Here is a 25726-nt window from a genome sequence, read left to right as displayed (position 1 = left end):
GAGAAGAGCACCCACCATGGTTGCTGTTGGGGATCACTGTCTGAACCTTGATTTTGGTTTTACCAGATTCCTCCTGGTGGGCACAGGTAAAGGTGCCACAGGAGCCGTGGCCTGAATGAGGCGGGACCCCTGGTGCTGAGTGCAAATTCAGCCTTAAGTGCCCATCCTGTTGTCCTCCTTGGAGAGCGGGCTGCAGGGACCTGAGTACACCTGGACTGCATCTGAGTTCTGTCATGACCACAAGGCCAACCTGTGCAAGTGATGTCACCTCTTTGTGCTTCTGTTTCCTCATATTTAAATGCCAGGAACAGCCCCTCCCTCGGGGGATCACATGCATTCAGGACAGTCCCGTTCTGAGCAGCCAAGCCTCATCCTCCTGTAGGGGCTGCCCCGGGGCAGGGACACCCTCGGGGCCCCAGGGCTGGTGTGTGGTGCCCAGGAGGACACCGCCTCTTCCCTGAGAGCTCGAGACACCACGTCACTGCAGCCCCCGGGAGTCTGGTAAGACGATGGGTGGACCCTCAGGCAGGTCACCCAGGGCTGCTTCCTGCTCCTCTCCTGGCTGTCAGCCAGACACCCGGTTCTGGTTTGTTTTTGCCAGAGAAAGACACATAATATAGAAAACACTGTCACTTTGGTCGTTTCTTTCAACTGAAAGAAAAACAGACCCAGTTGGTTTTTCCAACTCCAGGAACTCCAGTGACCAGAGAGGCCAGGTTGCAGAATCTCTAGGTTAAGAATTAAGTCTGAAAATGCGGGAAGGAGATGAAGGTGACATTGGGGCCAAGATCTGCATCCTAGATGCCTTTGTCCCCTCATCCCAGCCACCCAACTGATGTGAAGTAAAGACAGGGCCCGATGAGCTGGCCCGGCTCTTGGAATGGCTTCCATGGTCCACACAGAGGGGAAGGGAACCAGCTCTGGGTTAGACTGCTGGGTTCCAATACCAGCTCCCCCATTAGAGACCCCCGGGCCTGGGGCATTCATATCCCTTCTCTGTGCTTCCATTTCCTCATCTGTAAAGCGGGAGAGATGACAGTGTTTCTGCGTGGGAGTGAGATGAGGATCTGGAGTTAGTCAATGGAACAGGCTTAGAGCACTCCCGGGCCCTGGGAAGCACCCCACGCATGTCAGCAGATGATGTAAAGGAAGGAAGCAGGCACAGAGCATCTGTGAGCAGGGCAGACGCATGTCACTCAGCGGTGATGTGGGAGCCATCCCTGGACATAGAGCTACTGGCCTCTGTCCTCTGGGCGGAAAGATGCCGTGTGGAACGTCTTGGGGCAGAGGGTGAGTGGAGGGAGCACAGCCACAGGCAGACTGGCGGCCCCCTTGGACAGTGGGCATGGTAGGCACAGTCCAGGGCCACAGAACTTAAAGGGCCCACAAGGATGGTTTCCTGAGCTGATGAGAAGAATCAGCTGGGCACTCAGCTAAGAGGTGGTTCGCTGAGCCTGTGCCCACAAACCACAGACACGTGCACGCCGATAGCAGACACACCGAGACACGGCCACAATCAGGCACACCCCTGCTCTCCTCCCTGTAGCCCAAGAGCAGAAGGAGGCCACTGGAGTGGCTGACGTGTTCCCCTGGGATGAGGACAGGGGACCAGTGCCCTCCCCCAGCACCTCTCAGATCTGTATAGACTGGGACAGAGGTGCAACTCCACATCTGCTGAAAGGCCACTCCTGCCATCTAGGGGCCAATTTTCCCACATGAAATACCTGATTTCTGCCATCCCAGGTGGCCATAGGATGCAAGCATCCCCACCACCCACCTGGGCCTGGGCCCTGCAGTTTAGAAAACGGGAATATGGTCACTGCTTTCCTGACCCTTAGGGGACCAGAGTCATGGAAACAAAATAAAACTTTTGTTCACCTGCTGGTTGTATTATTTTTTAGAATCCTCATATGTCTGAAAAACCTAATGCTCAGAAAACGGAAGGATTTGCAAATGTAACAGTCAGCAGGCATGCCTCAGACTGACCTTATTCTTGCTGATTCTGCTCCGGCTGGTGCTCGATGGTGTTGCATGCATCAAGTGGTCAGACTCCAAGAGGGACCATCAGAGAGGGGTGTCCCAGACGCTGGACCCAGGTGACTCCTGCCTGAGCAGGAGCCCACAACTAAGTAGTTATGCGCCACAAGTGCTGAGCCTGTGCTCTAGAGCCTGAAAGCCACAACTACTGAAGCCCACGCCTAGAGCCCATGCTCCACAACAAGAGAAGTCACCGCAATGAGAAGCTTGTGTACCACAACGAAGAGTAGACCCTGTTCGCTGCAACTAGAGAAAGCCCGCTCGCAGCAACGAAGATCCAACGCAGCCATAAATTAATTAATTAATTAATTAATTTAAAAAAAGAAAATCAGCACTAGAAGTGAAAATTAGTCTCACTTAATCCACTATGAAAAGGTATACACACAGACAACTGGGTTAAGTGTCCGACTGTGGTCAATAAATTGTTGCAACAAATAACCAATGCAGCAATCATTCATGGACCTAAGGGTTCACAGAATAAGGGGTAGCCAGCGCTTTTCCCCCACCTTCCAGGTAGACAGTGTAGGAGAAAACTTCTGTGGCTCAGCTCACAGAGGAGAAAATGGCTTCTGAGGGGGCTGGAAATGAGGAAAGAGGTACAGAGTTGCTATTTTCTGAAACAAAGCCCCTTAGATATCTGACACATCGTTCGCTGGTTCCAAGTAAATGTATAACTGATTTTTTAAAAATTAAATAGAAAAGAACCTCTTTCTTGACTATCACTCAGCTCAGGCCCCACTTGCCTGCTTCCTTTTAAGACTATCCCACCAGCAAGGTCTTCTAGTTCTTCCTAGAACTGGAACTTCCCAGAACTGCAGTGGGTGTTCCCTTGGCTGGTCTTAGCTTTGGACTCTGGACGCCTAGGAACCTCTGGGCTCTCTCAGCCTCACTTTCTTCTGCAGTTTCCAGTTTCCATACCTGAGACCCTGTGGCCCACCTCCCACTGCTGGAGTAGAATTGACTGCGCTCTGAATCCACCCGGGGATTTGCACCAAGCCACGCCACCAGGCCAGCTCTCTTACAGAGTGTGAGGGGATCCCAAATCCGACTCCCTGCCAGGAGAATTCTTTGTTGACTGGCTTTGTTTCAAAGACTCCCAAAAGCTCTACCGAACTTTCCTTTAACTGACCCGGTGGCTGGGGCACTCCCACTGTCTTCCTTTCTGTGAATGTTGGGGATGAGACTCTCATCGTGGTTTGACAGCTCTCCTAGTCTTTTGCAGATCCCATATCATTTTCTTTTCATACAGTTGTATCCTCTAATCAAAATCCTTGCAAGTTTAGTCTGTTCTTGGCATCTGTTTCTCACAGGAGCTGGAGAACAGAGACACCCAACCCCCTGTTCTTTCAATCAGTGTTGCCCAGTGTTCTGGTTGAGAGTCACCAACCACAGAGTCACATCTCCCCTTCCCAAGGCCAGGCCCCCACATTAGGGCTGCACTTCTCCACCTCCCTGCACATAACCGCTGCACGTCTGGACTATCACTCTTGATGACAAAATAAGATTTGGGGTGACCAGCGTCTTGGCAGGGGTGGACCAGGCAATGGAGGCTTGTTTTCCATCACTATGGAAACCCCAGGCATTCAGCTTTGGAAGGCGTTTTAAAATGGCAGGACAATACTACCAAAAGCAATCTACAGATTCAGTGAATTTTCTATCAAAATACTGATAGCATTTTTCACAGAACTAGAACAAATAATTTTAAAATTTGTATGGAAACACAAAAGACCTTGAATAGCCAAAACAATCTTAAGAAGAACAGAGCTGGAGGTATCACACTCCCCGACTTCAAACTCTACTACAAAGCTACAGTAATCAAAATAGTATGGTACTGGCACAAAAACAGACACATAGATCAATGGAACAGAATAGATAGCTCTGATAAGCCCAATTTATTGTCAGTTAATCTATGACAAAGGAGGCAAGAATATATAATGGAGAAAAGATAGTTTCTTCAAGTGGCACTGGAAAAACTGGACAGCTAAATGTAAAAGAATGAAATTAGAACATTCTCTAACACCATATACAAATATAAACTCGAAATGGATTGAAGATCTAAATGTAAGATGGGACAATAAAACCCCTAGAGGAAAACATAGGCAGAACACTGTTTGCAATAAATCGTAGCAATATTTTCTTGGATCTGCCTCCTAAGGCAAGGGAAACAAAAGCAAAAATAAACAAATGGGACATAATTAAACAAAATCTTTTACACAGCAAAGGAAACCATCGACAAAACAAAAGACAACCTACTGAATGGGAAAAAAATATTTGCAAATGATATGACTGTTAAGGGGTTAATATCCAAAATATATAAATAGTTCATACAACTCAACATCAAAAAAGCAAACACCCAATTAAAAATGGTCAGAAGACGTGAATAGACATTTTTCCAAAGAAGACATACATATGGCCAACAGGCACATGAAAAGATGTTCAACATCACTAATCATCAGAGAAATGCAAATTAAAACCACAGTGGGATATCACCTCACACCTGTCAGAATGGCTATGATCAAAAAGAACACAAAAAACAAACATTGGGGAGGATGTGGAGAAAAGGGAACCCTTGTACACTTTTGGTGGGAATGTAAATTGGTGCAGCCACTATGGAAAACAGTATGGAGGTTTCTCCAAAAACTAAAAGTAGAACTACCACAGATCTGGCAATTGCACTCCTGGGTATATATATCCTTAAAAAACTGAAAACACTAATTTGAAAAGATACATGCACCCCAATGTTCATAACAGCAGTATTTACAATTGCCAAGATATAAAAGCAACCTAAGTATCCATCAACAGATGAATGGATAAAGGAGATGGGATATATATATATATATATATATATATATATATATATATATATATATATATATACACACACACACACACACACACACACACACACACACACAAAGGAATACTACTCAGTCATAAAAAAGAATGAAATTTTCCCATTTGCAGCAACAAGAGTGGACTTAGAGGGCATTATGTTTATTTCAAAGTCAGACAGAGAAAGACAAATATTGTATGATATCATTTATATGTGGAATCTAAAAAATAAAACAAACTAGTGAATATAACAAAAAAGAAACAGACTCAGATATATAGAGAACAAACTAATGGTTATCAGTGGGGAGAAGAAAGGGAGGAGGGGTAACATAGGAGTAGGGGATTAAGAGGTATAAACTATTATGTATAAAATAAGCTACAAGGATATATTGTACAACACAGGGAATATAACCAATATTTTACAATACCTATAAATGGAGTATAATCTTTAAAAATTGTAAGTCACTATGTTGTACACCTGAGACTTCTATAACATTGTGAAATAACTATAGTTCAACAAACAAGAAAGAGAGGAGGTGAGAAGGAGAGAAAGAGAAAGAAGAAAGAAAGAAAGAAAGAAAGAAAGAAAGAAAGAAAGAAAGAAAGAAAGAAAGAAAAGAAAAGAAAGGAAAACTGTCAGCCAGATGCTCAAGGGGCAAGATCAGAAGAGAGGGGGCAGGGTAAATTTTCCACCCCACCCCCAGTGTTTCTGGGCAGCCCTAGTGCTGGGTTCTTCAGCTGTCCGTCATCCTGGAAGCAGCTGGTCCAGGTGGTGTCCTGACTCTCTGAGAGCTCCGGGTTCAAGGGCTTGTGGGCTTCAACATGATGGTGTGAAGTGAGAATGTCACCATTTTTGAGCTCCAATCGTTTTTCTCCAGCTCACTTGACATATCCGGACACTGGACAGATGGAGGTGGGATAGGGTGAGAGCTAGGCAAGAGCTAGAAGAAAGGATTGTGAGTGGTTGGGTCCCTCTGGGGCAGTGACTAGGAGCATTTCACAGTTAGGAATGGGGGGATGGGCTGCAGGGATGTCATGAGGGTCCCATTGTGACACACTCCTTGCCCATTGGAGCAGGGATTGGCTAAGAAAACGGAGGGGGGTGATAAATCAGAGGTTGGTTGCTAGAACCTGAGCCCAACAGGGAGACAGGCTCAGAAAGATGGTGCTCCCGACCTCTTTGACCCCTTCACACTTCCTCTAACAAGAACTCCGACTTCCTCTCCTCTCTCTCTCCTCAGTAGGGCTCAGGGCAGGTGCCCACTGACACTTCTGAGCCCGGCAGAAGCAGATCACTGGCGTCTCTCACTGCGGGTCAGTGGCAGGGTGGGGCTGGCTGTACCATGGTAATGAGACCTGCCGAGAGGAGCCCGATGCAGGGGCTGCATTGAGGATGGCCCAGCCATCCCACATCCTCTCCCCATTTCCACTTGTGGCCCACCCACCTCCAGCTTCTCTCCTTGTTTGGGTCCTGCTCTTAGGTTTCCTTAAAAAAAACCCTGCCTCCAGGCTCCCCTTTGACTTTCCTGGTGATCTGTCCCTGCATGTCCATGCCTGACTGGGGTCATCAGGCCTGCTTCAAAATGAGAGAAAGCTGGTGGAGATGGTTCCTTGAATGTCCTGGACCACAGTGCAGGTGAGAAATGCACCCTATCAGAGCAAAAAGGAATGGTCTCATAACAGCGTCATTTTGAAGATGGGGCTCAGAGTACACATGTTCCTTAAATTTAGTCTATGAGAGCCCCACAAAGATCATACTCTTTGCAAATTCTAGCAGACAGTTTGCCACAGTTTGGGAGAGAGCCCTCAAAAGCATGACCACATCTCCTAGCCCCCATAACAGCTTCCAAGATTGCACCACAGCTCCTCAGTTGGCAGGATGGCAGGTTTATGGGCTTCTTCTACCTGGAGAGCTTCACTTCCATCACTGGGGCCCACCTAGGGAATCCCCAAGAACCACTCTGCAAAGGTACAATCAAATGCCCACTCTGCACCTCTGAAATCATTCACAAACCAAACATGTATAAATTGACCTGTCTTCTGTGTGTGTCTTCCTATGTGGCAGATATTGAAGATAAAAGGCAAAAGTAAGACTCTGTTCCTTTCCTTTAGGAGTTCGTGGTTCATTGGATGAGCCAGAGAAGGAAACAATAATTGACTCTAATCAGAGACAGAGTGTGACCACAGTGGGGGAGAGGAGTGAGCACGCAGGTAGGGAGTCCCGAGAAGAGGGCTGGCACAGACCACTGAAATCAGTGCAGCCTTCCTGGGAGAGACGTGAGCTTTGGAGGAATGAGATTTTTAAGGGGGGTGGGAAGAAGAGCGTTCCAGGGAGAGGTATTGTGTAGCCAATGCCCTTCTTTCTTGGTCCCCTTCATCTCTGCAGCCATTCCCTTTTCAACTCTCTCCTTGCTCAGCACAGCCACAGTGACTCTTCCAATCACAATGCTCAAAACTCCCACTTCTACAAAGAACATCATGGTTGGTGACTCTGCTTCTTCTGACTCGACCTCCCTTCTCTGCTCTTTCCTGTCTCTTGTGTTCTTCCCACCTACCCAACCTCCACACTCCCAAGACAGCAGATAGAATATTATACTCCTGAATCCCACGTTTGCTTGTGTATGACTTGAATATTTTCTGAGTCAACATGGTGAACATATTTCTCAAAATTTGCTATGAGAGATTAAGTCTAAAGCAGACTCTGCCCCTTAGAATGTAAATTCACCTACAAGGAGAAAGGAAAGGGACAACTGCCCACACTTTTGGCTGCTGAGTGTCCTTATGCACCCTTCAACACATGTTAGAACTTACATAAAACAATGTAACTGTGTATTTCCACCAAACAAAATACAGCTTTCTTCTGTATATCTGAAGACATTTTCACCCTCTCTCCAAAATAAGGAAATGCACAGTTCCAACAGTCATTATATACATTGCTGACTATATTAATTATTCTTCAGAATTCATCATGGTTCCACTGAATATTCTGTTACCTGAAAACTAAATTATAAAATTAAATTCCAAGCCAAAGCAATTTTGAGAAAGAAAAAACAGAGCTGGAGGAGTCAGACTCCCTGACTTCAGACTATACTACAAAGGTGCAGTCAACAAAACAGTATGATACTGGCACAAAAACAGAAATATAGATTAATGGAACAGGATAGAAAGCCCAGAAACAAACCCATGCACCTATGGTCAATGAATCTACGACAAAGGATGTAAGACTATACAATGGAGAAAAGACAGTCTCTTCAATAAATGGTGCTGGGAAAACTGGACAGCTACATGTAAAAAAATTAAATTAGAACATTCTTTAACACCATGAACAAAAATAAACTCAAAATAGATTAAAGACGTAAATGTAAGACTGGATACTATAAAACTCTTAGAGAAAAGTATAGGCAGAACTCTCTTTAACATAATTGCAGCAATATTTTTTTTGATCCGTCTCCTAGCATAATGGAAATAAAAACAAATGGGACCTAATTAAACTCAAAAGCTTTTGCACAGCAAAGGAAACCATAAACAAAACTAAAAGACAACCCAAAGAATGGGAGAAAATATTTGCAAACCATGCGACCGACAAGGGATTAATCTTCAATATTTACAAACAGCTCATGTGTCTCAATATCAAAAAAACAAACAAACAACCCGACCAAAAAATGAGCAGAAGACTGAAACAGACATTTGTCCAAAGAAGACATACTGATGGCCAACAGGCACATGAAAAGATGCTCAACATCACTAATTATTAGAGAAACGAAAATCAAAATTACAATGAGATATCACCTCACACCAATCAGAAAGGCCATCATCAAAAGGTCTACAAACAATAAATGCTGGAAAGGATGTGGAGAAAAGGGAACCCTCCTACTCTTCTGGTGGAAATGTGCATTGGTTCAGCCACTATGGAGAACAGTATGGAGGTTCCTTAAGAAGCTAAAAATAGAGCTACTGTATGATCCAGTAATCCCACTCCTGAGCATAAATCTGGAGAAAAACACAGTTTGAAAAGACATGCATCCCAATGTTCATTACAGTGCTGTTTACAATATCCAAGACATGGAAGCAACCTAAATGTCTGTCGATAGATCAATCGATAAAGAAGATGTGGTATGTATATACAATGGAATATTACTCACCCATAAAAAAGAATGAAATAATGCCATTTGCAGCAACATGGATGGACCTGGAGATTATCATACTAAGAGAAATACAAATATATGATATTGCTTATATGCAGAATCTTAAAAACAATGATACAAATGAACTTGTTTATAAAACAGAAACAGACTCACAGACTTAGAGAACGAATTTATGGTTACCAGGGGGGGAAAGGTTAGGGGGGGGAGGGATAGACTGGGAGTTTGGGATTGACATGTACACACTGCTATATTTAAAATAGATAACCAACCAGGGCCTACTGTATAGCACAGGGAACTCTGCTCAATTCTCTGTAATAACCTAAATGAGAAAGGAATTTGAAAAAGAATCGATACATGTATATGTATAACTGAATCACTCTGCTCTATACCTGAATCTAACACAACGTTGTTAATCAGCTATACTCCAATATAAAATAAAACATTTTTTAAATTAAAAATTAAAAAAAGAAAAAAATTAAATTCTAATAATTTGTATATATGTAAAACAGTGGTAGGAGAGAAAAGATCAAAATGGTGAATATGTACTATCAACACATACATATTACAAGCAAAGAAAAAAATAGGCAAAGCTATTGTCATACTTGTTCCTGTAATTTGTCAGGGGGCCCTGATTAAAATCTGTAGCTTCTTTCTTTCACTACTTATTCTGTATTTCCCCTGCCCTCACTCAGAACCTCAATTAGTCTCAGTTCTGTATCAAGTGGAGTGATTCAAAACTATATTCCCAAAGGGTCTGAGTCCTCAATCCTGCCACCTTTTAGTTGTAGTAGTTTTCCATTAATCTTTACAATTGGGCATGGAAGCACAAAGAGGCACTCCAAGAATCCCCTGGGTTCCTAACATAGCCCTCATTGCCCCCACTGGGTAGCAGCAACCTCCCTTACCCCTTGGAAATCAGGATCAATCACACTGGACAGTAATCTCTTTTTGTTGGTTCAATGGAATAAAGAGTGTAAAACATTCAGATAGAAGTCTCATAATTGCTATGTCCTCTGATATTAATTCCTTGAGGACTAACCCTCTGAACTATCATAACTCTAATTCGCTGGGACAAAATGCAAAAATTCTGCAAATGGGTTACTAGATGTAATTGTCACAGGAGACACACCCAATTCTATTCCTCACTCACAGAGCAATGTATTCCGGCCATGGGAGGAGACAACACCATATAATTGTCTCTGACACAAAGTATATACTGTTTAAACTGTTAAACACAGCCAAACCTCTCCCAACAGATGCCACACTGAATCTAAGCCCTTCCACCTTTCAATTAGGCCAGCCACTTCCAGGTGATGGGGTGCATGGTAAGAGCAGTTAATGTCATGGGCATGAGTCCATTGCTGAACATTCTTTGCTGTGAAATGAGCTCCTTGATTCAATACAACAGTGGGTGAATTACCATGAAAGTGCATAAGGCATCCTGTGAGTCCACAGATGCTGTTGCTGGCAGAAGCATTACAGGCAAGGAAGGAAAATCCTTTGTACTTTAGGGTCACCCCTGCAGTGCTAATAGCTGGCCACTTTTCTGTATTACCAGCTAATTGTGCAGACCCAGATGTAAACCAGTTTCAAGTGTTTTCCTCAGTCAGTTGGTCATCAGGAACATTTCATGAGGTCATAGGCATGGATCGAAAGAGAGCAGACAATGCAACAGGAATTCATGTCAAAGGAGTCTGAGCCCCCTGCTCATGCAACCTACTTAGGTTTTCCCAACTTACTCAAATCTGATCTCTTACATACCATTTACATTTGATGACAAATTGCTTCTGCACATGCTCAAACTTATGGCCAAGTGTGTTCATGATGGGAAGCTCAGGCCACAGGACTACCTCATGTTCTGGAGTTAGGAGTTCAGTATCTACCAAGGCCCAGTAGTAAACCAGAAGCTACTCTCAGAAAGAGAATAGTTATCTCCAGAAGTGGATATTTTCTAAAAACCCCCAGAAATCAAGCTGTCGTTCTCCTGTTCATGTTTGTGAGAAGCTCTATACATCAACTGTATTTGCCACACTTTGAGTATCATTGGACCTGCTGGAGCATAAGCACCAGGTTGTAGAGCAGCTTGTACTACAGCCTGGACTTATCACAGAGCCTCATCTTTCTCTGGTTTAACTTGAAACTGGCCTTCTCTTGAGCAACTCTGTAGATGAGTCAAGACAGTATACTCACCTGTGATATATGTTGCCTCTCAATTCCAAAAAGGTCTACCAAGAGTTATGTACCTTCGTTCATGGTAGGTGGTACAAGGTGTGGAACCTGGTCTTTTGCCACAGACTACTGAAACCCTGGAAACTACACTCAGGTGACAACTCCCTGGATTTTCATTGGCTGTATCTCCCATTAATGTGGTTCACCTATGTCTTAATAAAGGCATCTAAAGTTCTTCTTCCTGCTCATTAAATCCAAAAAGCATAATTTTAATATAGTGAACCAGTGTTATGTTTTGTGGAATGTCAAGTCAATATCTCTGTAGACTATATTATGGCAGAGAAAAGAATAGACCTGGCCTCATGGTGCTGTGAAGGTATGCGGTGACCACTGATAGGTAAAGGCAACTTTCTGGTCATCCTTGCAAGTTGATATGAAGAAAAAGGCATTAGCTGGGTCAGCAGCTATGTACAAAGTTCCAGGGGCCATGTTGATTTGCTCCAGGAACATTTTAATTTTTTTATTTTTTATTTTTAAAAAAATATTTACTTATTTATTTGGCTGTGCCAGGTCTTAGTTGCGGCATGCAGGATCTTCCTTGTGGCATGTGGGATCTTTAGTTGCAGCATGTGGGTCTTTTTAGTTGCGGCATGTGAACTCTTAGTTGCGGCATGCATGCAGGATCTAGTTCCCCGACCAGGGATCAAACCCGGGCCCCCTGCATTGGGAGCACAGAGTCTTAACCACTGGACCACCAGGGAAGTCCCTCCAGTAAAATTTTTAAATCTGAGCTTGCAATCATAATTAGAGTCCCTGCCTCAGTTAATAATAACCCACAGTCAATCTCCAAAATTCATTTGAGTTCTGCACAGGCCAAACTGGTGAATTTAAATATGATAGATATCACCATCCCTGCTTCTTTCAAGTCTTGGACTGTGGCATTAATCCATAGAGTTCCCTGAGTGATGCTGTTTTTCTTCTGGTTTTCTGTTTTACTTCTTAGTAGGGAGGGGAAGTTGCAGGGTCTTTCATTTGTCAAGTTTACACACCAAAAAAGGCAAGGCACAGGCTGGGGTATACCCACTGCTGAGGAGCCAATTCTAGACTGCAGCTAAGCAGTTTTATATTCTGCAACTCTATTCTGAGGGGTGGTGGTGGATGGGACAGGAAGCCTCATACCTCCTCAGAACACAAGAGGCAGTGGCAGCCTTCAGGGAACATAGGGAAGTGAGTAGGAAATGGCCCAGAGCAGCTCTCACAGACATTGCATCCTCTTGTGTTCCAGGGTGGGGGTCACAAGGTGTTCTGCCAAAAGTCAGATTACCTGTGATTCAAACCTTTGCCTGTGAGGCTTATGTTGATATATGCAAGGTTGCCAGGGTGCCCAGGTGGAGCCATTCCCCTACATGTCCACACCCTTTGGCCTTTTACATATTCAACCAAGAATTCTTGGTAGCAAAAGCCATCCTATCACATGCTCTAAGTAACTGATAATGGACAATCACATTGTCCTGGACTTTCTGCTGGCCAGTTACTGTGGTGTGTGTGTGTGGTTGCCAACACCTCATGCTGCACCTAGGTTTATGACATAGTTAACTGACTTGGCCCAGATGGAGAGTCATACTAGCATAGACCCTCTTGTCCAGTGTTGCCCAAGACATGAAACAGATTCGGTCTAAGCCTCTATCAGTGCACTTATGCTATAGAATTTAGAAGAATCAGTAGTCAAAGAGAAATGTACAAAAATGTCTAACAATAATATCAGTGTCCACAAAGTCAATTTTTTTCTGTTGTTTCAAGTGGAGGCTATTCCTTTCTGGTATCAGTGGCTATTGGGAGGTTTCTGATGAAGATTCAATGCTGGCCAGCATATTGGAGGGTGGCGGTGGCAGTCTGGGTTAAATTGGCCAAATTCCCTACAGACAAATAGCTCAGAGTGAGATTAGGTACCTCCCTTTACCCCTGACATCCCAGGCTCTAAAGTGTTTTCTTCCCATCAGCCAGGGTCCTTCCACAGCCAGATAATCAGAATGACCAGTTCCTGCAGCTGTCACTCCATCATGTTTGAAGAATCCTTCCCGTGTCTTACCCACACCATAAACTCAGACTCATCCAGATGTGGCTCAGCAGTATATATACTTTGTACTATTCTTGAAAATTTCTCTCACCCCCTGATGTGTGGTCGCAGCAGGACGACCTTAGGAGTTGTGGTGGAATATGACAACCTCATATTCCTGATCATTATCATAGGCATAATTGCCTCAATTCAACAAATATAGCCAGACGGCAAAAGAAACACCAGATTAGAGTCACCCACCCCCAGTTCTTTTTTGCTACTCTGAAACTCCAGTAGCCCAGTTTCCCAAGAGGTAAGCATGGGAGGTACAGCAAGAAGGGTTAATTATGCAGTGTGGGAATCTTACAAGTAGTCTAGGTCTCCTCCATCCCCTAACATGACCAACATTCTGTTTAAATAGGCAGTACTATTTCTAGGAATTGCTACATTTAGACCCCAAAGTGTCTTTATGAAGAGTATGCTCCACTGGGAGCTGAGCCTACTTTGTCAGTTATCTTGGTCAGTTTCTCCTTTCAGAGGGGCCCGTTCCATCCTTTAAGGGCACCTGCTACCTGGCAGTACAGGTTTGACAAGCTTGTGTATTCCAATGATGTTCATCATTGAAGGATCCTTTCTCTTTGGCATCCACATGGGTCACAAACAGGGGGTTTGGGTCTTGTGCAATGTGCTGCCATAAGGTTTGTCCCCATAGAAAATGAAACTTTTTTAGCCAGTTGTCCCACCACGGTGATTGCCTCAGTTGCCTCAGAGTCAGTGAAAATATAATAAGGTGCACTTGGGCAGGGGGTGGGGGGGGTTGTTTCCAGGCAAGCATCACAGTCTGCAGTTCCCCCCACTGAGCAGAGTTCCCTTTACCTTGCACAGTTTTAAGCAGTTTTATTTGGGTATACCCCATCATCCTTTAATTAGCCAGTCTGTCTGTGAACCAGGCCCAGGTAGCCTCAGGAAACTGGGTGTAACAAAGCCTGGAAGAAGCCGGAGTGGCTGGCACAGACCCTGCATCTGAGATAGCCATGTTTGGCCAATGAGTGGGCACTTTTTCATGTACCTGTAAGATGTCATTAATGCCTGGTTTAATTTCCTGGATATACCATTTCCATTAGTAATGGAGGCTTGTTTGGCAATACCCACTTTGTTGGTGTTCTTATTTCTGACCCATCTCAGGATAGGGATGTCAGGGTGTAGTACCACCTGCTGTTACTTTTTTAGCTTTTCAGTGTCCACTAGGACCCAATAACAAGCACTGACAGTCTCTCAAATGGAGTATACCAGGTGGCAGTGTCAGACACAGGTACTGCAAAGTGACATTCTCAAGTTGTTAAAAACATCATTCTTGGGAATTCCCTTGTGATCCAGTGGTTAGGACTCTGCGCTTTCACAGCTGGGGTCCGGGTTCGATCCCCGTTTGGGAAACTAAGATCCCACGAGCCAGGCAGCACGGCCAAAAAAACAAAACAAACAACAAAAAACTGTAATTCTTGGCGCCAGTGCTGGGTTGAGGGCTCCTGGGCTCCCCCACTTGTGAGTGGGCGGCCATCAGGTGTGGAGTCCGGCGCCTGTGGTAATGGGTTAAAAAAAAATCCATCTTGAAGAAGAAAGATCTTAAGCAACACAAATTCAGAAGCTTATGAAAAGAGGCCTCCAATCCTAACGTCTTCAAAACGAGATATATCACCTCATATTGCAAATGTTGGCGAAATGAAGCATCACTTGTGTGGCTGCTGTGAGCTTTCAGCAATGTAGCAGCCACATTTCCCATTCGGAAAGTCCTCTTTCCAGCGACAGCTGTATGGAATCAAAACCTGGGATGCAGTATTTCAGTTGAGGAGGGATGGATTTCGAAACTTGTATCCTAGAATCCTTCTCCCATTAATGCAGAAGACAGCTATGTTGGCACTTAAGTTTTGTCTCTATGAGGATTTATCTTGCCTTCCCTGTAAGCCTATCAGTTCCCCGGAGTTTGCAACCCTGAGCCCAGCAGCAGTACTTGCAGGGTCAACAGAAGGAATTTTCACTCCATTGGAAAGAGTTCAAACATCGCTTCAAGACCACAAGCATCACGACAAATTTACAAACACTTACCAGGCTTTCAAGGCACTGAAATGCCATGGAATTAGTATTTATCGAGGTTTGGTGCCCATTCTTTTCTGTAACAGATTCAGCAATGTCTTTTCTTTCTTTTTTTTTGGCCTTCGAGGTCCCATTAAGGAGCATCTGTCTCCACTGTAGGTATCATGGAGGTGGGTGGTATTTCCTTCTAGGCCTCTCGGCCGGTGACGAGAGGGAACCAGACAGAGCCTTTCTAATCTCTGAACGATGTTCTCGGGAAGTGAAGCTGGGGTGGGGGGTTGGGCGGGAGGTCGACGGCTGCGTCCACACAGGCCTCCGGGCAGGCATCGTGGCCGGGTGTCCGAGTCTTGGGGCCGCGTGGCTGAGGTTGAAGGACCGCGTGTGTCTGTCCAGCAGGGCTGCCACCGTCTCGGGACCCTGAAGGCCTTGAAGGCCGGGACCCCTTTCCCCGCCCGGGCTCACCGCTGGGAGTGAGCAGCTCAGAGAACTGGATGGCAGACCCACTGCAGGGTACTGGAGGCGGGAGCAGCATCCCTCCAACTCCCCCCACCGGTGCTGCAGACTAGTTGAAGGGCTGCCAGCGTGTGATCACCAACAGCTGAGTATGGGACAGGCACATTGGCCTGCTAGGAGGTTTTTTTTTGGGGGGGGGGGCGGCGGGTTGGGGCGTTTTTTTGTTTGTTTTTGAAGTCTATTAATTTATTGAGTAAAAATGAAATCATTGTCAGACATTAAATTCAGTTTGGTTCAAATTTGGCTGATGTTCATTTGCAGCAGAGATGAATGGAGGTGAAGAGAAGACACAGTGACGCTGGCAAGGGGACAACGAACAAAACCATTCTCTGCTGATTATAAAAGCGGGCATCATGCAGCCAGCATGAGTCAGCTAGCAAAGGGGCACGTGACGTTTAATGAGCAGGGATAAAACCAAAGTAATTGACAACTTTCAAGAAAAGAGAGGCCAGAACTTTTAGAGGACAAGATGCAGAAGGGGCTCGTTGGAGAACAGTGTTGGGTGCAGAGCTGCCAGCTCACTTGGGGAACACAGTGATCATGTCATCGGAGCCCTCGGGTGGAGTGACCCACTCCCGGGCATGCTTTTCACAGTAGATCTGACCCTCCACAAAGAAATGACCTTTCTGTTTCAGGCTGGTGCCACAGTCCGTGCACACATAACACTCAGGGTGGTGGGGACGGTCCCGCAGCTTCACAAAACATGCCAGCAATGCCAATGCCACTTTTATCACACATGAGCAACTTCTGAGCATTTCCAATCCATGCAGCCACTTTGGTGACTGGAGCCTTAACACTTCTGAATCCTGATGGCTTGTTGGGATCCCCTTTCTCCTCAGACTCCAGGATTTCCTGCAAAACCAGGAATGAAGAGGACTGTTTCAGAGGCTCATTTAACTCCTGTTTCTCCTGAAGAAGACTTCAGAATGTTTGTCAATGACGAGTCCGCTTGGAAGCTGAGAATGGTCTAAGGCTCTACCATTCGTCTCCTGCCCGCTGGCTGCCTTCTTTGACTCCAAGGCGTTGTTGAAGTTGGAGATGTTTTCAGAGGAGTAGAGGTCAGCTGGGTTGTTGTACTGGCTTGTGATGACCCTGGGGGCAGAGCTGGAGGCAGGTGAGGCGGTAAAGGGCATGGCACTTTTGTGGTGGGTGCTTCCTATGTGTAGGACCTCTTGGGGTTCAGAGACTAAATTCATCTTGTGTGGGTGATGTTTCCCTTCCTCTGTCACCAGAGGAGATCAGATTTTCTTTCAGATCTGGCTACTATGAGAGTCATGTTGTCTGTGCAGCCCTTGATTTTGTTCTGAACTTCCAAGTGCATCATATTGCTGGTATTTTCCCCATCAATGGCTGTGATTACACACAGAATTAGCTATAGCAGCCTTGCTTCTGGGAGTGACCCAGGAACTAGTGAGAGGCTGTTTGAAATCCTTGCCCCCCACAAGGCGGAAGCTCCAGGGTCCCTGGCCCTGGAGGACTATTTGCAGGGTGGTCATGACACGGCGATGGTGGGTGGCAACATGAGGGGACAGATGGGGCATGACGCAGAGTGATACACTGTGCTCCCCGGCATCTGTCCTGCTAGGAGGTTTTGAATGCTGAAGAATGGCAATCAGCAGTGCAGAGTTTTAAAGCTAATGGCAGCAGCAGTAACCCAGCCAGCCCAAGAAGAGGCTATGCTGCAGCAGGAGCAGAATTTGAAGCCCTGAGGACCAGTGGCCGCTGTCAGCTTGGACTCTGAATCTAGGCTTCAACATCTGGTGTAGAAACACTCTCATCTTGTGCTGAGTATCAGAGGGGACTTTCTTACCAATGAGAGAGTGAAGAAATGGATTTGGCAAACTTCTTCTGAGACAGGCACTTTTGGTGTCATTAATGAGTTTCCTAGTATTGTCTCTTAACCAAAAGGAGCTTTTGTACACTAAATACTGTATGAATTTGTTATATTGGGTGAGGGTCTGAGTTCTTTGAACTGGAAACTTCTTGAAATTAATATCTCCGTGCAATTACCATAAACATACCGTAATAAATGGTCTTTGTTATTGGTCTTTAAAAAAAAAAAAGGAGTATCTGCTTACTACTATGACTCACAGGGCTCTTTTGGTCATGACTTTGTCTGTGGAGGTCTATTGGGTGCCATGTTGGGAATCTTGTTTTCCCAGTTAATGCTGTAAAAACTCACATGTAGTCTCAGATTGGTGGGAAACTTCAGTCTTTCCCCAAGGTTTTCCAAAAAGTCTGACTAGAACAGGACAGAAAACTGACAAGTCTTTTCAGAAGTGCCCACCTGAATTACCACAGGTCCCTCATCTCTTGGGGCATAATTAATGTGACTTACGAGTTCTTGTTAAAGATTATATAAAAGAAATCAGTTAAATGACATTTATCAACTGAATAAACCTAAGAAGAATGCAGTTTTGCTTCGTTCCTAATTAGCCAAATACAAGTTGGTGTCATAAGACCGGGGCACATGAATTACAGGCATAGCTGCTTTCCTTAAGCACAAACAAATTCAGAATAAAAGGCTTCAGTAGGGGAATAAAAACTATTCTCATACAAATAGATGATGAGCATATGTCAAAGTTTTATTTAACTGCTTAATTAAGGAAACAGAAGAGTGACAAAAACTAATTTCATGACGATATGAGAAACTGGGATTTATATAGAGGAACAATTGCTGAATAGAATACAAAATATTATTGTACCAAAGGACAATAAAGCTGCAACCTTCAGGGTTATCATTTTTACCAAATACAAAAATCATCACAACTTATCATTTTCCTACAAGTTCATCTCTACCTGTCCTAAATTATAGAACTTCATTATAAAATTAATTATTAATAAGTCAACAAAGTTACATCCCTGAGAGAGTTAGATGATCTCCAGGACGCTTAATAAAAATGCTCTTAGAATGTTATTTAAAGGTCATACAATCATCTTTTTGCTTTATTTCCAACTTTTGGGTAATTTTGCTATACAGTAGTTTAATATTGAGCAATTCTCACACACCTGCCCCAGGAGACATGTACAAGTATTCAAAGCAGCATTGTTTGTATTAACAAAACTCAAATATCCATAAAGAGCATCATGGAAACATCATTAAAATCATTACAATGAGTACTACCTCAGTTAAGATGAAAAAGTAGTTATTTGTAGTGAGGTGGATGGACCTAGAGTCTGTCATACAGAGTGAAGTAAGTCAGAAAGAGAAAAACAAATACTGTATGCTAACACATATATATGGAATCTAAAAAAAAAAAAAAAATGGTCATGAAGAACCGAGGGGCAAGATGGGAATAGAGACGCAGACCTACTAGAGAATGGGCTTGAGGATACGGGAAGGGGGAAGGGTAAGCTGGGACAAAGTGAGAGAGTGGCATGGACATATATACACTACCAAAAGTAAAATAGATAGCTAGTGGGAAGCAGCCGCATAGGACAGGGAGATAAGCTCGGTGCTTTGTGACCACCTAGAGGGGTGGGATAGGGAGGGTGGGAGGGATGGAGACACAAGAGGGAAGAGATATGGGGACATATGTATATGTATAACTGATTCACTTTGTTATAAAGCAGAAGCTAACACACCATTGTAAAGCAATTATACTCCAATAAAAATGTTAAAAAATAAATAATAAATAAATAAATAAAATAAAACAAAAAAGATGAAAAAGTACACCTACATGTTCCTAGATGGAATTATATAATAAACATAATTGTGTCAGTGTGGTAGATTGAGTTACAGCGTCCATTTATGACTTCCTTCTGTTGTGTTACAGACCCACACCTTTCCCAATGCCTCAGGGTAGGCAGAGAGGAATTCCTCACTTCTGAATTTTAAACTAAGTCATATGATTGCTTTGGCCACTGAGATGTTGGTGGGCGAGACATAAGCTAATGCTAAAAGTGTTTGCATGGATGGGAAATTGGTTCAAGATGGTGGATTAGAAGGACGTGTGCTCAATTCCTCTTGCAAGAGCACTAGAATCACAACTAACTGCTGAACAATCATTGACAGGAAGACACTGGAACTCACCAAAAAAGATATTCCACATCCAAATACGAAGGAGAAGCCACACTGAGATGGTAGGAGGGGCGCAATCACAATAAAATCAAATCCCATAACCACTGGGTAGGTCACTCACAAACTGGAAAAAAATTATACCACAGAAGTCCACGCACTGGAGTGAAGGTTTTGAGCCCCATGTGAGGCTTCCCAACCTGGGGGTCCAACAATGGGAGAAGGAATCCCCAGAGAATCATTCTTTGAAGGCTAGTGGGATTTGATGCAGGACTTTGACAAGATTGGGGTAACAGAGACTCCACTTTTGGAGGGGACGCACAAAGTAGTGTGCGCATCAGGAAGCAGGGGGAAGGAGCAGTGACCCTATAGGAGACTGAACCAGACCTACCAACTAGTATTGGAGGGACTCCTGCAGAGGTGGGGGTGGCTGTGGTTCACTGCGGGGACAAGGACACTGGCAGCAGAAGCTCTGGGAAGTATCCTTGGAATGAGCCCTCCCAGAGTCCATAATTAGCCCCACCAAAGAGCCTGTAGCCTCCAGTGCTGAGTCGCCTCAGGCAAAAAACAAACAGGGAGGGAACTCAGCCCCACCCATTAGCAGAAAGAAGATTAAAGTTTTACTGAGTTCTGCCCACCAAAGCAACACCCAGCTCTACACACCACCAGTCCCGCCCATCAGGAAGCTTGTACAAGCCTCTTAGATAGCCTCATCCACCAGAGGGCAGACAGCAGAAGCAAGAAGAACTACAATCCTGCAACCTGTGGAACAAAAACCACATTCACAGAAAGACAGACAAGATGAAAAGGCAGAGGGCTATGTACCAGATGAAGGAACAAGATAAAACCCCAGAAAAACAACTAAATGAAGAGGAGATAGGCAACCTTCCAGGAAAAGAATTCAGATTAATGATAGTGAAGATGATCTAGGATTTCGGAAAAATAATGGAGGCAAAGATTGAGAAGATGCAAGAAATGTTTAACAAAGACCTAGAAGAATTAAAGAAAAAACAAACAGAGATGAACAATACGATAACAGAAATGAAAAATACACTAGAAGGAATCAATAGCAGCATAACTGAGGCAGAAGAATGGATAAGTGACCTGGAAGACAGAATAGTGGAATTCACTGTCATGGAACAGAAAAAAGAAAAAAGAATGAAAAGAAATGAACACAGCCTAAGAGAACTCTGAGACAACATTAAACCCAACAACATTCACATTATAGGGGTCCCAGAAGGAGAAGAGAGAGGGAAAAGACCCAAGAAAACATGTGAAGAGATTATAGTCAAAAACTTCCCTAACATGGGAAAGGAAATAGCCACCCAAGTCCAGGAAGTACAGAGAGTCCCAGTCAGGATAAACCCAAGGAGAAACATGCCAAAAAACATAGTAATCAAACTGGCAAAAATTAAAGACAAAGATAAATTACTGAAAGCAACAAGGGAAAAATGACAAATAACATACAAGGGAACTCCCATAAGGTTAACAGCTGATTTCTCAGCAGAAACTATACAAGCCAAAAGGGAGTGGCACGATATATTTAAAGATATGAATAGGAAGAACCTACAACCAAAATTACTGTGCCCAGCAAGGATCTCAATCAGATTCAATGGAGAAATCAAAAGCTTTACAGATAACCAAAAACTAAGAGAATTCAGCACCACCAAACCAGCTCTACAACAAATGCTAAAGGAACTTCTCTAAGAAACACAAGAAAAGAAAAGGATCTACAAAAACAAGCCCAAAACAATTAAGAAAGCGGTAATAGGAATATACATATTGATAATTAACTTAAACGTGAATGGATTAAATGCTCCAACCAAAAGACACAGGCTTGCTGAATAGATACAAAAACAAGACCCATATATATTCTGTTTACAAGAGACCCACTTCAGACCTAGGGACAAATACAGACTGAAAGTGACAGGGTGGAAAAAGATATTCCATGCAAATGGAAATCAAAAGAAAGCTGGTGGAGCAATACTCATATCAGATAAAACAGACTTTAGACAGTTACAGAAAGATAGAGAAGATGAAAAGGCAGAGGGCTATGTACCAGATGAAGGAACAAGAAAAAACCCCAGAAAAACAACTAAATGAAGTGGAGATAGGCAACCTTCCAGAAAAAGAATTCAGAATAATGATAGTGAAGATGATCCAGGACCTTGGAATAAGAATGGAGGCAAAGATTGAGAAGATGCAAGAAATGATTAACAAAGACCTAGAAGAATTAAAGAACAAACAAACAGAGATGACCAATACAATAACTGAAATGAAAACTACACTAGAAGGAATCAATAGCAGAATAACTGAGGCAGAAGAACGGATAAGTGACCTGGAAGACAGAATGATGGAATTCACTGCTGCGGAACAGACTAAAGAAAAAAGAATGAAAAGAAATGAAGACAGCCTAAGAGACCTCTGGGATAACATTAAACGCAACAACATTCGCATTATAGGGGTCCCAGAAGGAGAAGAGAGAGAGAAAGGACCAGAGAAAATATTTGAAGAGATTATAGTCGAAAACTTCCCTAACATGGGAAAGGAAATAGCCACCCAAGTCCAGGAAGCGCAGAGAGTCCCATACAGGATAAACCCAAGGAGAAACACGCCGAGACACATAGTAATCAAAGTGGCAAAAATTAAAGACAAAGAAAAGTTATTGAAAGCAGCAAGGGAAAAACGACAAATAACATACAAGGGAACTCCCATAAGGTTAACAGCTGATTTCTCAGCAGAAACTCTGCAAGCCAGAAGGGAGTGGCATGATATACTTAAAGTGATGAAAGGGAAGAACCTACAACCAAGATTACTCTACCCGGCAAGGATCTCATTTAGATTTGATGGAGAAATCAAAAGCTTTACAGACAAGCAAAAGCTAAGAGAATTCAGCACCACCAAACCAGCTCTACAACAAATGCTAAAGGAACTTCTCTAAGTGGGAAACACAAGAGAAGAAAAGGACCTACAAAAACAAACACAAAACAATTAAGAAAATGGTCATAGGAACATACATATCGATAATTACCTTAAACGTGAATGGATTAAATGCCCCAACCAAAAGACATAGACTGGCTGAATGGATACAAAAACAAGACCCATATATATGCTGTCTACAAGAGACCCACTTTAGACCTAGGGACACATACAGACTGAAAGTGAGGGGATGGAAAAAGATATTCCATGCAAATGGAAATCAAAAGAAAGCTGGAGTAGCTATACTCATATCAGATAAAATAGACTTTAAATTAAAGAATGTTACAAGAGACAAGGAAGGACACTACATAATGATCCAGGGATCAATCCAAGAAGAAGATATAACAATTATAAATATATATGCACCCAACATAGGAGCACCTCAATACATAAGGCAACTGCTAACAGCTATAAAAGAGGAAATCGACAGTAACACAATAATAGTGGGGGACTTTAACACCTCACTTACACCAATGGACAGATCATCCAAAATGAAAATAAATAAGGAAACAGAAGCTTTAAATGACACAATAGACCAGATAGATTTAATTGATATATATCGGACATTCCATCCAAAAACAGCAGATTACACGTTCTTCTCAAGTGCGCACGGAACATCCTCCAAGATAGATCACATCTTGGGTCACAAATCAAGCCTCAGTAAATTTAAGAAAATTGAAATCATATCAAGCATCTTTTCTGACCACAACGCTATGAGATTAGAAATGAATTACAGGGAAAAAAACGTAAAAAGGACAAACACATGGAGGCTAAACAATACGTTACTAAATAACCAAGAGATCACTGAAGAAATCAAAGAGGAAATCAAAAAATACCTAGAGACAAATGACAATGAAAACACGACGACCCAAAACTTATGGGATGCAGCAAAAGCAGTTCTAAGAGGGAAGTTTATAGCTATACAAGCCTACCTAAAGAAACAAGAAAAAGCTCAAGTAAACAATCTAACCTTACACTTAAAGAAACTAGAGAAAGAAGAACAAACAAAACCCAAAGTTAGCAGAAGGAAAGAAATCATAAAGATCAGAGCAGAAATAAATGAAATAGAAACAAAGAAAACAATAGCAAAGATCAATAAAACTAAAAGTTGGTTCTTTGAGAAGATAAACAAAATTGATAAACCATTAGCCAGACTCATCAAGAAAAAGAGGGAGAGGACTCAAATCAATAAAATCAGAAATGAAAAAGGAGAAGTTACAACAGACACTGCAGAAATACAAAGCATCCTAAGAGACTACTACAAGCAACTTTATGCCAATAAAATGGACAACCTGGAAGAAATGGACAAATTCTTAGAAAGGTATAACCTTCCAAGACTGAACCAGGAAGAAATAGAAAATATGAACAGACCAATCACAAGTAATGAAATTGAAACTGTGATTAAAAATCTTCCAACAAACAAAAGTCCAGGACCAGATGGCTTCACAGGTGAATTCTATCAAACATTTAGAGAAGAGCTAACACCCATCCTTCTCAAACTCTTCCAAAAAATTGCAGAGGAAGGAACACTCCCAAACTCATTCTATGAGGCCACCATCACCCTGATACCAAAACCAGACAAAGACACTACAAAAAAAGAAAATTACAGACCAATATCACTGATGAATATAGATGCAAAAATCCTCAACAAAATACTAGCAAACAGAATCCAACAACACATTAAAAGGATCATACACCACGATCAAGTGGGATTTATCCCAGGGATGCAAGGATTCTTCAATATACGCAAATCAATCAATGTGATACACCATATTAACAAATTGAAGAATAAAAACCATATGATCATCTCTATAGATGCAGAAAAAGCTTTTGACAAAATTCAACACCCATTTCTGATAAAAACTCTCCAGAAAGTGGGCATAGAGGGAACCTACCTCAACATAATAAAGGCCATATATGACAAACCCACAGCAAACATCATTCTCAATGGTGAAAAACTGAAAGCATTTCCTCTAAGATCAGGAACGAGACAAGGATGTCCACTCTCACCACTATTATTCAACATAGTTTTGGAAGTCCTAGCCACGGCAATCAGAGAAGAAAAAGAAATAAAAGGAATACAAATTGGAAAAGAAGAAGTAAAACTGTCACTGTTTGCGGATGACATGATACTATACATAGAGAATCCTAAAACTGCCACCAGAAAACTGCTAGAGCTAATTAATGAATATGGTAAAGTTGCAGGATACAAAATTAATGCACAGAAATCTCTTGCATTCCTATACACTAATGATGAAAAATCTGAAAGAGAAATTATGGAAACACTCCCATTTACCATTGCAACAAAAAGAATAAAATACCTAGGAATAAACCTACCTAGGGAGACAAAAGACCTGTATGCAGAAAACTATAAGACACTGATGAAAGAAATTAAAGATGATACCAACAGATGGAGAGATATACCATGTTCTTGGATTGGAAGAATCAACATTGTGAAAATGAGTATACTACCCAAAGCAATCTACAGATTCAATGCAATCCCTATCAAATTACCAATGGCATTTTTTACGGAGCTAGAACAAATCATCTTAAAATTTGTATGGAGACACAAAAGACCCCGAATAGGCAAAGCAGTCTTGAGGCAAAAAAATGGAGCTGGAGGAATCAGACTCCCTGACTTCAGACTATACTACAAAGCTACAGTAATCAAGACAATATGGTACTGGCACAAAAACAGAAACATAGATCAATGGAACAAGATAGAAAGCCCAGAGATTAACCCACGCACCTATGGTCAACTAATCTATGACAAAGGAGGCAAAGATATACAATGGAGAAAAGACAGTCTCTTCAATAAGTGGTGCTGGGAAAACTGGACAGCTACATGTAAAAGAATGAAATTAGAATACTCCCTAACACCATACA

General features: G+C 42.9%; 2 pseudogenes; one reads left to right on the top strand and one right to left on the bottom strand.

The window, feature by feature from the left end:
• The first annotated feature begins 1261 nt into the window (after window positions 1-1261).
• LOC132349843 (mitochondrial nicotinamide adenine dinucleotide transporter SLC25A51-like) lies at window positions 1262-18205 on the top strand (annotated as a pseudogene).
• LOC132349087 (PDZ and LIM domain protein 1-like) lies at window positions 16362-17339 on the bottom strand (annotated as a pseudogene).
• Window positions 18206-25726: the final 7521 nt, after the last annotated feature.

This window comes from Balaenoptera ricei, chromosome 15, assembly GCF_028023285.1.
Source record: "Balaenoptera ricei isolate mBalRic1 chromosome 15, mBalRic1.hap2, whole genome shotgun sequence".
Classification (NCBI taxonomy): domain Eukaryota; kingdom Metazoa; phylum Chordata; class Mammalia; order Artiodactyla; family Balaenopteridae; genus Balaenoptera; species Balaenoptera ricei.
Note: the sequence above shows the minus strand (reverse complement) of the source record. Positions and strands in the feature narration are given on the sequence as shown.